Here is a 12,500-nt window from a genome sequence, read left to right as displayed (position 1 = left end):
GACGCAGTTTTCGCGCCGCCCCGGCTGACGCGGTTTCGTGCCGCCCCGGCAGACGCGGTTTTTTGCGCCGCCCCGGCTGACGCGGTTTTTGCCGCCCCGGCTGACGCAGTTCGGACTTAGCACTTTTCGGCTGTGCCTGGCTGGCGGCCCACTCACTCGATCGCCATGTCTGTTTGCCACAGTTTTCCCGGTGGTGCCGCACCCGGGCTCGCCCCGGCTGACGCAGTTTTCGCGCCGCCCCGGCTGACGCGGTTTCGTGCCGCCCCGGCAGACGCGGTTTTCGCGCCGCCCCGGCTGACGCGGTTTCGTGCCGCCCCGGCAGACGCAGTTCGGACTTAGCACTTTTCGGCTGTGCCTGGCTGGCGGCCCACTCACTCGATCGCCATGTCTGTTTGCCACAGTTTTCCCGGTGGTGCCGCACCCGGGCTCGCCCCGGCTGACGCAGTTTTCGCGCCGCCCCGGCTGACGCGGTTTCGTGCCGCCCCGGCAGACGCGGTTTTCGCGCCGCCCCGGCTGACGCGGTTTCGTGCCGCCCCGGCAGACGCAGTTCGGACTTAGCACTTTTCGGCTGTGCCTGGCTGGCGGCCCACTCACTCGATCGCCATGTCTGTTTGCCACAGTTTTCCCGGTGGTGCCGCACCCGGGCTCGCCCCGGCAGACGCGTTTTTTTTTTTTCTTTCGCCCCGGCTGACGCAGTTTTCGCGCCGCCCCGGCTGACGCGGTTTCGTGCCGCCCCGGCAGACGCGGTTTTTTTGCGCCGCCCCGGCTGACGCGGTTTTTGCCGCCCCGGCTGACGCAGTTCGGACTTGGCACTTTTTGGCTGAGCCTGGCTGGTGGCCCACTCACTCGATCGCCATGTCTGTTAGCCACAGTTTTCCCGGTGGTGCCGCACCCGGGCTCGCCCCGGCTGACGCAGTTTTCGCGCCGCCCCGGCAGACGCGGTTTTCGCGCCGCCCCGGCTGACGCGGTTTTTGCCGCCCCGGCTGACGCAGTTCGGACTTGGCACTTTTTGGGCTGAGCCTGGCTGGCGGCCCACTCACTCGATCGCCATGTCTGTTTGCCACAGTCTTCCCGGTGGTGCCGCACCCGGGCTCGCCCCGGCAGACGCGTTTTTTTTTTCTTTCGCCCCGGCAGACGTGGTTCCCCCCCCCCCCCCTTTTCGCTCGCCCCGGCTGACGAGGTTTTCGCGCCGCCCCGGCTGACGCAGTTTTCGCGCCGCCCCGGCTGACGCGGTTTCGTGCCGCCCCGGCTGACGCGGTTTTCGCGCCGCCCCGGCTGACGCGGTTTTTGCGTCGCCCCGGCTGACACGGTTCGGACTTTGCACTTTTCGGCTGTGCCTGGCTGGCGGCCCACTCACTCGATCGCCATGTCTGTTTGCCACAGTTTTCCCGGTGGTGCCGCACCCGGGCTCGCCCCGGCTGACGCAGTTTTCGCGCCGCCCCGGCAGACGCGGTTTTCGCGCCGCCCCGGCTGACGCGGTTTCGTGCCGCCCCGGCAGACGCAGTTCGGACTTAGCACTTTTCGGCTGTGCCTGGCTGGCGGCCCACTCACTCGATCGCCATGTCTGTTTGCCACAGTTTTCCCGGTGGTGCCGCACCCGGGCTCGCCCCGGCTGACGCAGTTTTCGCGCCGCCCCGGCTGACGCGGTTTCGTGCCGCCCCGGCAGACGCGGTTTTCGCGCCGCCCCGGCTGACGCGGTTTCGTGCCGCCCCGGCAGACGCAGTTCGGACTTAGCACTTTTCGGCTGTGCCTGGCTGGCGGCCCACTCACTCGATCGCCATGTCTGTTTGCCACAGTTTTCCCGGTGGTGCCGCACCCGGGCTCGCCCCGGCAGACGCGTTTTTTTTTTTTTCTTTCGCCCCGGCTGACGCAGTTTTCGCGCCGCCCCGGCTGACGCGGTTTCGTGCCGCCCCGGCAGACGCGGTTTTTTGCGCCGCCCCGGCTGACGCGGTTTTTGCCGCCCCGGCTGACGCAGTTCGGACTTAGCACTTTTCGGCTGTGCCTGGCTGGCGGCCCACTCACTCGATCGCCATGTCTGTTTGCCACAGTTTTCCCGGTGGTGCCGCACCCGGGCTCGCCCCGGCTGACGCAGTTTTCGCGCCGCCCCGGCTGACGCGGTTTCGTGCCGCCCCGGCAGACGCGGTTTTCGCGCCGCCCCGGCTGACGCGGTTTCGTGCCGCCCCGGCAGACGCAGTTCGGACTTAGCACTTTTCGGCTGTGCCTGGCTGGCGGCCCACTCACTCGATCGCCATGTCTGTTTGCCACAGTTTTCCCGGTGGTGCCGCACCCGGGCTCGCCCCGGCTGACGCAGTTTTCGCGCCGCCCCGGCTGACGCGGTTTCGTGCCGCCCCGGCAGACGCGGTTTTCGCGCCGCCCCGGCTGACGCGGTTTCGTGCCGCCCCGGCAGACGCAGTTCGGACTTAGCACTTTTCGGCTGTGCCTGGCTGGCGGCCCACTCACTCGATCGCCATGTCTGTTTGCCACAGTTTTCCCGGTGGTGCCGCACCCGGGCTCGCCCCGGCAGACGCGTTTTTTTTTTTCTTTCGCCCCGGCTGACGCAGTTTTCGCGCCGCCCCGGCTGACGCGGTTTCGTGCCGCCCCGGCAGACGCGGTTTTTTTGCGCCGCCCCGGCTGACGCGGTTTTTGCCGCCCCGGCTGACGCAGTTCGGACTTGGCACTTTTTGGCTGAGCCTGGCTGGTGGCCCACTCACTCGATCGCCATGTCTGTTAGCCACAGTTTTCCCGGTGGTGCCGCACCCGGGCTCGCCCCGGCTGACGCAGTTTTCGCGCCGCCCCGGCAGACGCGGTTTTCGCGCCGCCCCGGCTGACGCGGTTTTTGCCGCCCCGGCTGACGCAGTTCGGACTTGGCACTTTTTGGGCTGAGCCTGGCTGGCGGCCCACTCACTCGATCGCCATGTCTGTTTGCCACAGTCTTCCCGGTGGTGCCGCACCCGGGCTCGCCCCGGCAGACGCGTTTTTTTTTTCTTTCGCCCCGGCAGACGTGGTTCCCCCCCCCCCCCCTTTTCGCTCGCCCCGGCTGACGAGGTTTTCGCGCCGCCCCGGCTGACGCAGTTTTCGCGCCGCCCCGGCTGACGCGGTTTCGTGCCGCCCCGGCTGACGCGGTTTTCGCGCCGCCCCGGCTGACGCGGTTTTTGCGTCGCCCCGGCTGACACGGTTCGGACTTTGCACTTTTCGGCTGTGCCTGGCTGGCGGCCCACTCACTCGATCGCCATGTCTGTTTGCCACAGTTTTCCTGGTGGTGCCGCACCCGGGCTTGCCCCGGCAGACGCGTTTTTTTTTTTTCTTTTCGCCCCGGCTGACGCAGTTTTCGCCCCGCCCCGGCTGACGCGGTTTCGTGCCGCCCCGGCAGACGCGGTTTTTTGCGCCGCCCCGGCTGACGCGGTTTTTGCCGCCCCGGCTGACGCAGTTCGGACTTTGCACTTTTTGGCTGAGCCTGGCTGGCGGCCCACTCACTCGATCGCCATGTCTGTTTGCCACAGTTTTCCCGGTGGTGCCGCACCCGGGCTCGCCCCGGCAGACGCGTTTTTTTTTTTCCTTCGCCCCGGCAGACGTGGTTCCCCCCCCCCCCCTCCGTCTTTCTTTTTGTTTTTTTTTTTCGCCGTGGCTGAAGTGGATTTTTCGGTGCCTCGACGCCCCGGTAGTCGCGGTTTTTCCGTTTCCGCACGGCCCCGGCTGACGCTGCTCGGTCACAGTCGCCTTTTGTGAGGATTGCAGACTTCTTGAGCGCGGGTGTTTTTTTTTGTTGTTGTTGTTGTTTTATTACGCATTCGCTCCAGCAGACGCTGTTTAGACTTTTTGTTTCCTCTTTTATCCTGCGACGAGGTGACGAGGTTTATTCGGTGCCCCGCCGCCCCGGCTGAAGTGATTTTTCCTGTCCCGTGCCGCCCCGGCTGACGCGGTTGGGACTTCGCGTTTGTTCGGCCGCCACGGGTTTTGGCGCACTCGCTCGGTTGCTTGTTGTTGCCACTTGTTGCGAACCCAGGTTTCTTGAGCGAGCGCGGGCGTTTTTTCTTCCTTTCTTTCTTTGTTCTATGTGTTAGCGAATCGGCCTTTAATATCACACGAGGACTCACAACCAACAATTTTCAGTTTGAAGTGTAAAAAATCTGCAGGTGTTGACGTAACTGACTTGCCCCGTACCCTTGAGTACATCCATGAAGTTCTCGTAGTACTACTAAATCGCATTATTCCAAGTGGAGAAATTCCCATAAACTTGCAAACCTCTACACGAAAATCGGTGCGCGTGATAAAGTTGAAAATTATCGTCCGATATCAAATGTGCCTTCTATAACACAAATTCTAGGAAAAAAAAAAAAAAACACTTGTTCGCCGTTTTCTGCGCCGTGACTGGCAGCACTCCGGCGAAGCGAAACGGGGTCGATTCGAGCACGATATCGGCGTCTTTCGACGTGCTCGCCGGCGACCGTCGCACGAGTACGTCGCACGAGCGCGTCTGCCGGGGCGCCGTTTGCGAAGCCGACGCAAAAGTGGGAACCGCCGCTCGGATGATCGCCGCTTTCGGCAGAGTGAGTGTTGGCACTCCGGGGAAGCGAAACAGCGTGAATGCGCCCACGAAATCGGCGTATTTTGAAGTGCCCGCCGGCGACCGTCGCACGAGTACGGTAAACCGCGTCAGCCGGGGCGTAGTTCGGGACGCCGACGAAAAAGTGGGAAGCGCAACTCGGATCTTCGCCGTTTTTGCAGGAGTGAGTGGCGGCCCTCCTGCGAGACCAAGAAGCATCGATTCGTGCACGAATTCGGCGCCTTTCGACGTGATCGCCGGCGACCGTCGCTCGAGTAGGGCAAACCGCGTCTGCCGGGGCGGGCTTCGGGACGCCGATGCGAAAGTGGGAAACGCTGCTCGGATGTTCGCCGTTTTTGGCCGAGTGAGTGCTGGCACTCGGGCGAAGCCAAACGGGGCCGATTACGGCACGATATCGGCGTCTTTCGACGTGCCCGGCGGCGACCGTCGCACGAGTACGGTAAACCGCGTCAGCCCGGGCGGAGTTCGGGACGCCGATGCGAAAGTGGAGAACGCCGCTCGGATCTTCGCCGTTTTTGGAGGAGTGAGTGGCGGCACTCCGGAGAAGCCAAGGAGCGCCAATTAGCGCACGATATCGGCGTCTTTCGACGCGCTCGCCGGCGACCGTCGAACGAGTAGGGCAAACCGCGTCTGCCGGGGCGGGGTTTACGACGCCGACGCAAAAGTGGGAACCGCCGCTCGGATGTTGGCCGTTTTTGGCAGAGTGAGTGCTGGCACACCGGCGACGCGAAAGAGCGCGAAAGCGCCCACGAAAGTGGCGTATTTGGACGTGCTTGACGGCGACCGCTGCAGGAGTACGAAAAACCACGTCAGCCGGGGCGAGCGACCCACGGCGGTCTGGGTGCTTATCGCTGCTATTATAGGGGCACCCCGGCAGACGCAGAAAAAAAAAATTTTTTTTCGACCTTCTTTTTTGCTGGTCGAGCTCGGGTAACCCAGGTCGCAATGGGAGCCGCGCACGAAAGCGGCGTCGCGAGACGCGTTCGCGGTCGCTAGTCGCACGAGCTCGGCAACCGCGTCAGCCGGCGCGGAGTTCGGGATGCCGACGGCTAAGTGGGTACCGCTGCTCGGATGTTCGCCGTTTTTGGCCGAGTGAGTGCTGGCACTCCGGCGAAGCGAAACGGGGCCGATTCGGGCACGATATCGGCGTATTTCGACGTGCTCGCCGGCGACCGTCGCACGAGTACGGCAAAGCGCGTCTGCCGGGGCGAGGTTTGCGATGCCGACGAAAAAGTGGGAAGCGCCGCTCGGATCTTCGCCGTTTTTGCAGGAGTGAGTGGCGGCCCTCCTGCGAGACCAAGAAGCATCGACTCGCGCACGATATCGGTGTCTTTCGACGTGCCCGCCGGCCACCGCCGCACGAGTACGGCAAACCGCGTATGCCGGGGCGGGGTTGGCGACGCCGACGCAAAAGTGGGAACCGCCACTAGGATGTTCGCCGTTTTTGGCAGAGTGAGTGCTGGCACACCGGCGACGCGAAAGAGCGCGAAAGCGCCCACGAAAGTGGCGTATTTGGACGTGCTTGACGGCGACCGCTGCAGGAGTACGAAAAACCACGTCAGCCGGGGCGAGCGACCCACGGCGGTCTGGGTGCTTATCGCTGCTATTATAGGGGCACCCCGGCAGACGCAGAAAAAAAAAATTTTTTTTCGACCTTCTTTTTTGCTGGTCGAGCTCGGGTAACCCAGGTCGCAATGGGAGCCGCGCACGAAAGCGGCGTCGCGAGACGCGTTCGCGGTCGCTAGTCGCACGAGCTCGGCAACCGCGTCAGCCGGCGCGGAGTTCGGGATGCCGACGGCTAAGTGGGTACCGCTGCTCGGATGTTCGCCGTTTTTGGCCGAGTGAGTGCTGGCACTCCGGCGAAGCGAAACGGGGCCGATTCGGGCACGATATCGGCGTATTTCGACGTGCTCGCCGGCGACCGTCGCACGAGTACGGCAAAGCGCGTCTGCCGGGGCGAGGTTTGCGATGCCGACGAAAAAGTGGGAAGCGCCGCTCGGATCTTCGCCGTTTTTGCAGGAGTGAGTGGCGGCCCTCCTGCGAGACCAAGAAGCATCGACTCGCGCACGATATCGGTGTCTTTCGACGTGCCCGCCGGCCACCGCCGCACGAGTACGGCAAACCGCGTATGCCGGGGCGGGGTTGGCGACGCCGACGCAAAAGTGGGAACCGCCACTAGGATGTTCGCCGTTTTTGGCAGAGTGAGTGCTGGCACTCCGGCGAAGCGAAAGAGCGCGAATGCGCCCACGAAAGTGGCGTGTTTGGACGTGCTTGACGACGACCACCGCAGGAAAACGAAAAACCACGTCAGCCGGGGCGAGCGACCCATGGCGGTCTGGGTGCTTATCGCTGCTATTATAGGGGCACCCCGGCAGACGCAAAAAAAAAAAAATTTTTTTCGACATTCTTTCTTGCTCGTCGACCTCGGGTGACCCAGGTCGCAGTGGGAGCCGCGCACGAAAGCGGCGTCGCGAGACGGCTTCGCGGTCGCTAGTCGCACGAGCTCGGCAACCGCGTCTGCCGGGGCGGAGTTCGGGACGCCGACGGCTAAGTGGGAACCGCCGCTCGGATGTTCGCCGTTTGTGGCCGAGTGAGTGCTGGCACTCCGGCGAAGCCAAACGGGGCCGATTCCGGCACGATATCGGCGTCTTTCTACGTGCTCGCCGGCGACCGTCGCACGAGTACGGCAAAGTGCGTCTGCCGGGGCGGGGTTTGCGACGCGTACGCAATAGTGAGAACCGTCGCTCGGATGTTCGTCGTCTTTCGCCGAGCCAGTGCTGGCACTCCGGCGAAGCCGAACGGAGCCGATTCGGGCACGATATCGGCGTCTTTCCACGTGCTCGCCGGCGACCGTCGCACGAGTACGGTAAACCGCGTCAGCCGGGGCGGAGTTCGGGACGCCGATGCGAAAGTGGGAAGCGCCGCTCGGATCTTCGCCGTTTTTGGAGGAGTCAGTGGCGGCACTCCGGTGAAGCCAAGGTGCGCCAATTCGCGCACGATATCGGCGTCTTTCGACGTGCCCGCCGGCCACCGTCGCACGAGTACGGCAAACCTCGTCTGCCGGGGCGGGGTTTGCGACGCCGACGCAAAAGTGGGAACCGCCGCTCGGATGTTCGCCGTTTTTGGCAGAGTGAGTGCTGGCACTCCGGCGAAGCGAAAGAGCGTGAATGCGCCCACGAAAGTAGCGTATTTGGACGTGCTTGACGGCGACCGCCGCAGGAGTACGAAAAACCACGTCAGCCGGGGCGAGCGACCCACGGCGGTCTGGGTGCTTATCGCTGCTATTATAGGGGCACCCCGGCAGACGCAGAAAGAAAAAAAAAAAAAATGGGGACATGGCGTGCGTCACCGTGCGGCTTCGCAGCGTTGCCGAAGTCGCCGAGCCCTTCGACTGAGCCGAACGGCGGACAGGGAACGTTGGTCGGCCGTTCTAACCTGTCGGTGCCACGCCGAGACGTCGTTAAGGAAAACCGCGTCGTGGGCCTCTACGACGCCGTCGAGTCGTTGTACGTTTGGTGTCCAGCGTGTCGGCGGCGAGTAGCGGACACGTCGTTCACGACTTCGGTCTTTCGCAGTCGACGCGAACTTGCGGAGAGTCGTGGTGCCTCACGTTTTCGGCAGAAACCGCGGCGGAATTTTCCCGTGCGTGCGCGCACGACCTCGGTGCTGTGCCGTCAGCGTAGTGTTGCACAAACTCGTGGCCTACCCAAGGTGCGGTACGTTTGCGGCCGTATCCTCGGTGGGAATTTCGTGAGTAGGGTCGCAAATTCTACGACCTCGGCGGGTTTGAGAGCGACGTAGACTTGTGGCACGCTCAACGTGCCACACGTTTCGGGGCACACCCGCGGTGAAATTTTCTCGAGTACGCTCGTATTAGTGCCCAAGGAGGTCTGGGTACTTATCGCTGCTATTATGTGGGGGTTCTCGTGAGCGGCGTACGCGAAAGCGACCGGGTGTCTGATATGCGGCGGGCTTCGGCCTCGTCAAGCGTGTCCTCGGGTCTGCTCCAGGGGAATCCACGGCAGTCGTCTGCAGCCTCATCCGCTTGATGCGTTAGGGGCTGGTTGTCGGACGGTGCCGTTTTACCACGATATCGAGGTGTGTTCCGTGTCGTCCTCGGGCGATTCAGATGCGAAAGCGCCGAAGACGCGGGCGTGACCCGTCGTCTGGCGGCTTTGCAGTCTCGGCTCCGTTGCTAGTTCCGGCCGGTCCACCGACAGTGCAGCGGGCTTGGGCAACCCGCACGGCGCGACCGAGTCGATGCAACGAAAAAGAGCGAGCATGAACGTGCTTCTTGCCGCACGGCTCCCACTCGTCTTTCGGGAAGGTTGTGCCGTAGCGAGCTCGAACGCCGTCATCTCGGAGTGCAAAATAAGCGTGTTGGGGCGCCTGAAGGTGGCCTCCGCCGCACACAGACTGCGTCCGGCCCGCCGAAGGCGAGGACGGACGCGCAGTCGAACGATTACCTGGTTGATCCTGCCAGTAATCATATGCTTGTCTCAAAGATTAAGCCATGCATGTCTAAGTACATGCCGAAATAAGGCGAAACCGCGAATGGCTCATTAAATCAGTTATGGTTCCTTAGATCGTTTCTTCCTACTTGGATAACTGTGGCAATTCTAGAGCTAATACATGCAGTGAGCCTGGAGCCCTTTGGGTAACGGGTGCTTTTATTAGACCAAGATCGATCGGGTTTCGGCCCGTATTGTGTGGTGACTCTGGATAACTTTGTGCTGATCGCATGGCCACGAGCCGGCGACGTTTCTTTCAAGTGTCTGCCTTATCAACTTTCGATGGTAGGTTACTTGCTTACCATGGTTGTTACGGGTAACGGAGAATCAGGGTTCGATTCCGGAGAGGGAGCCTGAGAAACGGCTACCACATCCAAGGAAGGCAGCAGGCGCGCAAATTACCCACTCCCGGCACGGGGAGGTAGTGACGAAAAATAACAATACGGGACTCTTTTGAGGCCCCGTAATTGAAATGAGTACACTCTAAATCCTTTAACGAGGATCAATTGGAGGGCAAGTCTGGTGCCAGCAGCCGCGGTAATTCCAGCTCCAATAGCGTATACTAAAGCTGCTGCGGTTAAAAAGCTCGTAGTTGGATCTCAGTTCCAGACGAGTAGTGCATCTACCCGATGCGACGGCTCGGACTGAACATCATGCCGGTTCTTTCTTGGTGCACTTCATTGTGTGCCTCGAGATGGCCGGTGCTTTTACTTTGAAAAAATTAGAGTGCTCAACGCAGGCGAGTCGCCTGAATAAACTTGCATGGAATAATAGAACAAGACCTCGTTTCTGTTCTGTTGGTTTTTGGAATACGAGGTAATGATTAAGAGGGACGGACGGGGGCATTCGTATTGCGGCGCTAGAGGTGAAATTCTTGGACCGTCGCAAGACGAACTACTGCGAAAGCATTTGCCAAGAATGTTTTCATTGATCAAGAACGAAAGTCAGAGGTTCGAAGGCGATCAGATACCGCCCTAGTTCTGACCATAAACGATGCCAACCAGCGATCCGCCTGAGTTACTCAAATGACTCGGCGGGCAGCTTCCGGGAAACCAAAGTATTTGGGTTCCGGGGGAAGTATGGTTGCAAAGCTGAAACTTAAAGGAATTGACGGAAGGGCACCACCAGGAGTGGAGCCTGCGGCTTAATTTGACTCAACACGGGAAAACTTACCCGGCCCGGACACTGGGAGGATTGACAGATTGAGAGCTCTTTCTTGATTCGGTGGATGGTGGTGCATGGCCGTTCTTAGTTGGTGGAGCGATTTGTCTGGTTAATTCCGATAACGAACGAGACTCTAGCCTATTAAATAGGTGCGGGGTTCCCAGCACCTTACAACCTTCTTAGAGGGACAAGCGGCTCCTAGCCGCACGAAACAGAGCAATAACAGGTCTGTGATGCCCTTAGATGTCCGGGGCCGCACGCGCGCTACACTGAAGGAAGCAGCGTGTCTTTATCCCTGTCTGAAAAGACTGGGTAACCCGTGGAACTTCTTTCGTGATTGGGATAGGGGCTTGCAATTGTTCCCCTTGAACGAGGAATTCCCAGTAAGCGCGAGTCATAAGCTCGCGTTGATTACGTCCCTGCCCTTTGTACACACCGCCCGTCGCTACTACCGATTGAATGATTTAGTGAGGTCTTCGGACCGATGTCCGGCGCGGCCTTTCGGTTGCGCCGGTCTGTTGGAAAGATGACCAAACTTGATCATTTAGAGGAAGTAAAAGTCGTAACAAGGTTTCCGTAGGTGAACCTGCGGAAGGATCATTAACGGATTGTGAAGGGTGAGCGCCTCAGCTGCGTCTGCGCCCGACACTTTCTGCCGCTGACCCCGTTTGGACGCGGGGTCGGCTTTTCCCCACGGGGCTGCCTGAATGTGGAGCGGCACCCCGTGACAAATTGTTGCGCCCAGCGGACGCCAACACCGCGACCTTGGACGGTCGGCCAGGTGGCGGACGCGGGTACAAACGGCGCAACGCACTCATAGGTCGGCTTTCGACCCGCCACTGCACCGTGGCTCGAAGCGCTCGAAATGCGCGACCCGACCGCTGCGGGACCGCCTAGTACTGTAAACAGGAGCGGCGGAGCGCGAACGGCGAGTCGTGGTTACGTCGGTAGAAGGCGAGGCTGCGCGTTCCCGAAACGCCAGCCGAGTGCCCTCCCGACCGTTCGAGCGTGCAAGAACGAGACCCGACAATCGCGCGGCGACTGCCAAGTACGAGAGGAACGGCACAAGCGTCGGCGGTCGGTCAAGGAACTGGCGATGTGACGGGTCCGCTGTGCACCAGTGCATACCGTCCCGCCGTCCGCGGCAAGCGCCTCCGCGTCCTCGGGTGACGGAGGCTGCCGGTCGGTTCTTGCAGGCGAGGGATCTCGCTGGCACCGGTTCGCGTTGACGCGCGGCCGGTCATGGCACGGCGATGCGACGGCCGAGGTGCGCAGTACTCGATGGAGGAACCGCACGCTCCGATGACCGTCCCGCCCTCCGCGGCGTATGCGTACCGACCGTAATGGTTGCAGCAGCGCCGGCCGGCTTTTGAATTCGCCACACGAAACACGGTGCGAGATCGCGGTTAGGGGAGCGTCGACGTTGCCAGGCGTTTTGCTTGCTGCCGAGGGAAAGGCGGCACGGCCACGTCGCGCTCGTCGCGATTAGCGGGTCTGCGCGCTTTGGGAAGGTGCCGCAACGACTTGCCGAAAGAGGAAGCACGGAAGAACGAGGGACTTGGACGTCCCGACAATTGAACGCACTTGCGGCCAGGCCCTTGCTGGCTTCGTTCTTCCGCCTCGAGTAGGCTCGTACGCGGCTCCGGCGCCGAAAGTGGTCCTTGGCACCGACTTCGGTGGACGTGGGAAGTGCCGCGCAAGTACGGCGCGCCTGGCTCCACCTGTTGGCTAAAGTAGGCAGCCGGATCGGCATTTTGGTGTGCGGTGGCAAACCGTGGATGCGAAAAAAGCTTGTGCGATTTCGTGGAACAAAAAGCGGGGGTCCCCCTTTTTATGCGGAGGAGACCGACCCGCCTGCCGTGGTGAACCGCGACGCCACGGTAAAAACGGGAGAGGCTTGTCGATGGGACCGTGCATCCCGCGCTCCACGGAGGCCGGGAGGCGGCCGCCCGAGGAAATGTGTAGCCGTCGAGGCCCGCATCTGCGTGCACTCTTATCCAAATGGGTGTACCGCAGGCATTTTCTGGTTAGGCGGGCCAATGAGAGCGAGCACACAACGATACCTACGGGTCCGGCTTGGAGAACCGGCTTCGACGCCTCCCGAGTATTTATAGAGGGGTGGACCACGAAAGCACTCGCAAGTAGCGAAAGCGAAACGCCGTCCGAAACACACCGTTTGCTCGATTTGCGGCAGCCGAAAAAGGCGCGGCAGAGTTTTGGAGTCCAAGCGTGCGCTGAAAAGCGCCCTTCTTGGCCACTGT

The 12,500-nt window shown here is 61.7% G+C and overlaps 1 non-coding gene across 1 annotated transcript; it reads left to right on the top strand.

Moving 5' to 3' along the window:
• The first annotated feature begins 9,027 nt into the window (after positions 1-9,027).
• LOC142791857 (small subunit ribosomal RNA) lies at positions 9,028-10,842 on the top strand. Its single transcript, XR_012890473.1, has one exon. It is a non-coding gene; the product is annotated as a small subunit ribosomal RNA (ribosomal RNA).
• The last annotated feature ends 1,658 nt before the right edge of the window (positions 10,843-12,500 follow it).

The sequence above is a fragment of the Rhipicephalus microplus genome, unplaced genomic scaffold (assembly GCF_043290135.1).
Source record: "Rhipicephalus microplus isolate Deutch F79 unplaced genomic scaffold, USDA_Rmic scaffold_191, whole genome shotgun sequence".
Lineage (NCBI taxonomy): Eukaryota > Metazoa > Arthropoda > Arachnida > Ixodida > Ixodidae > Rhipicephalus > Rhipicephalus microplus.
The sequence above is the reverse complement of the archived record's forward strand: the minus strand, read 5'-3'. Positions and strand labels throughout refer to the sequence as shown.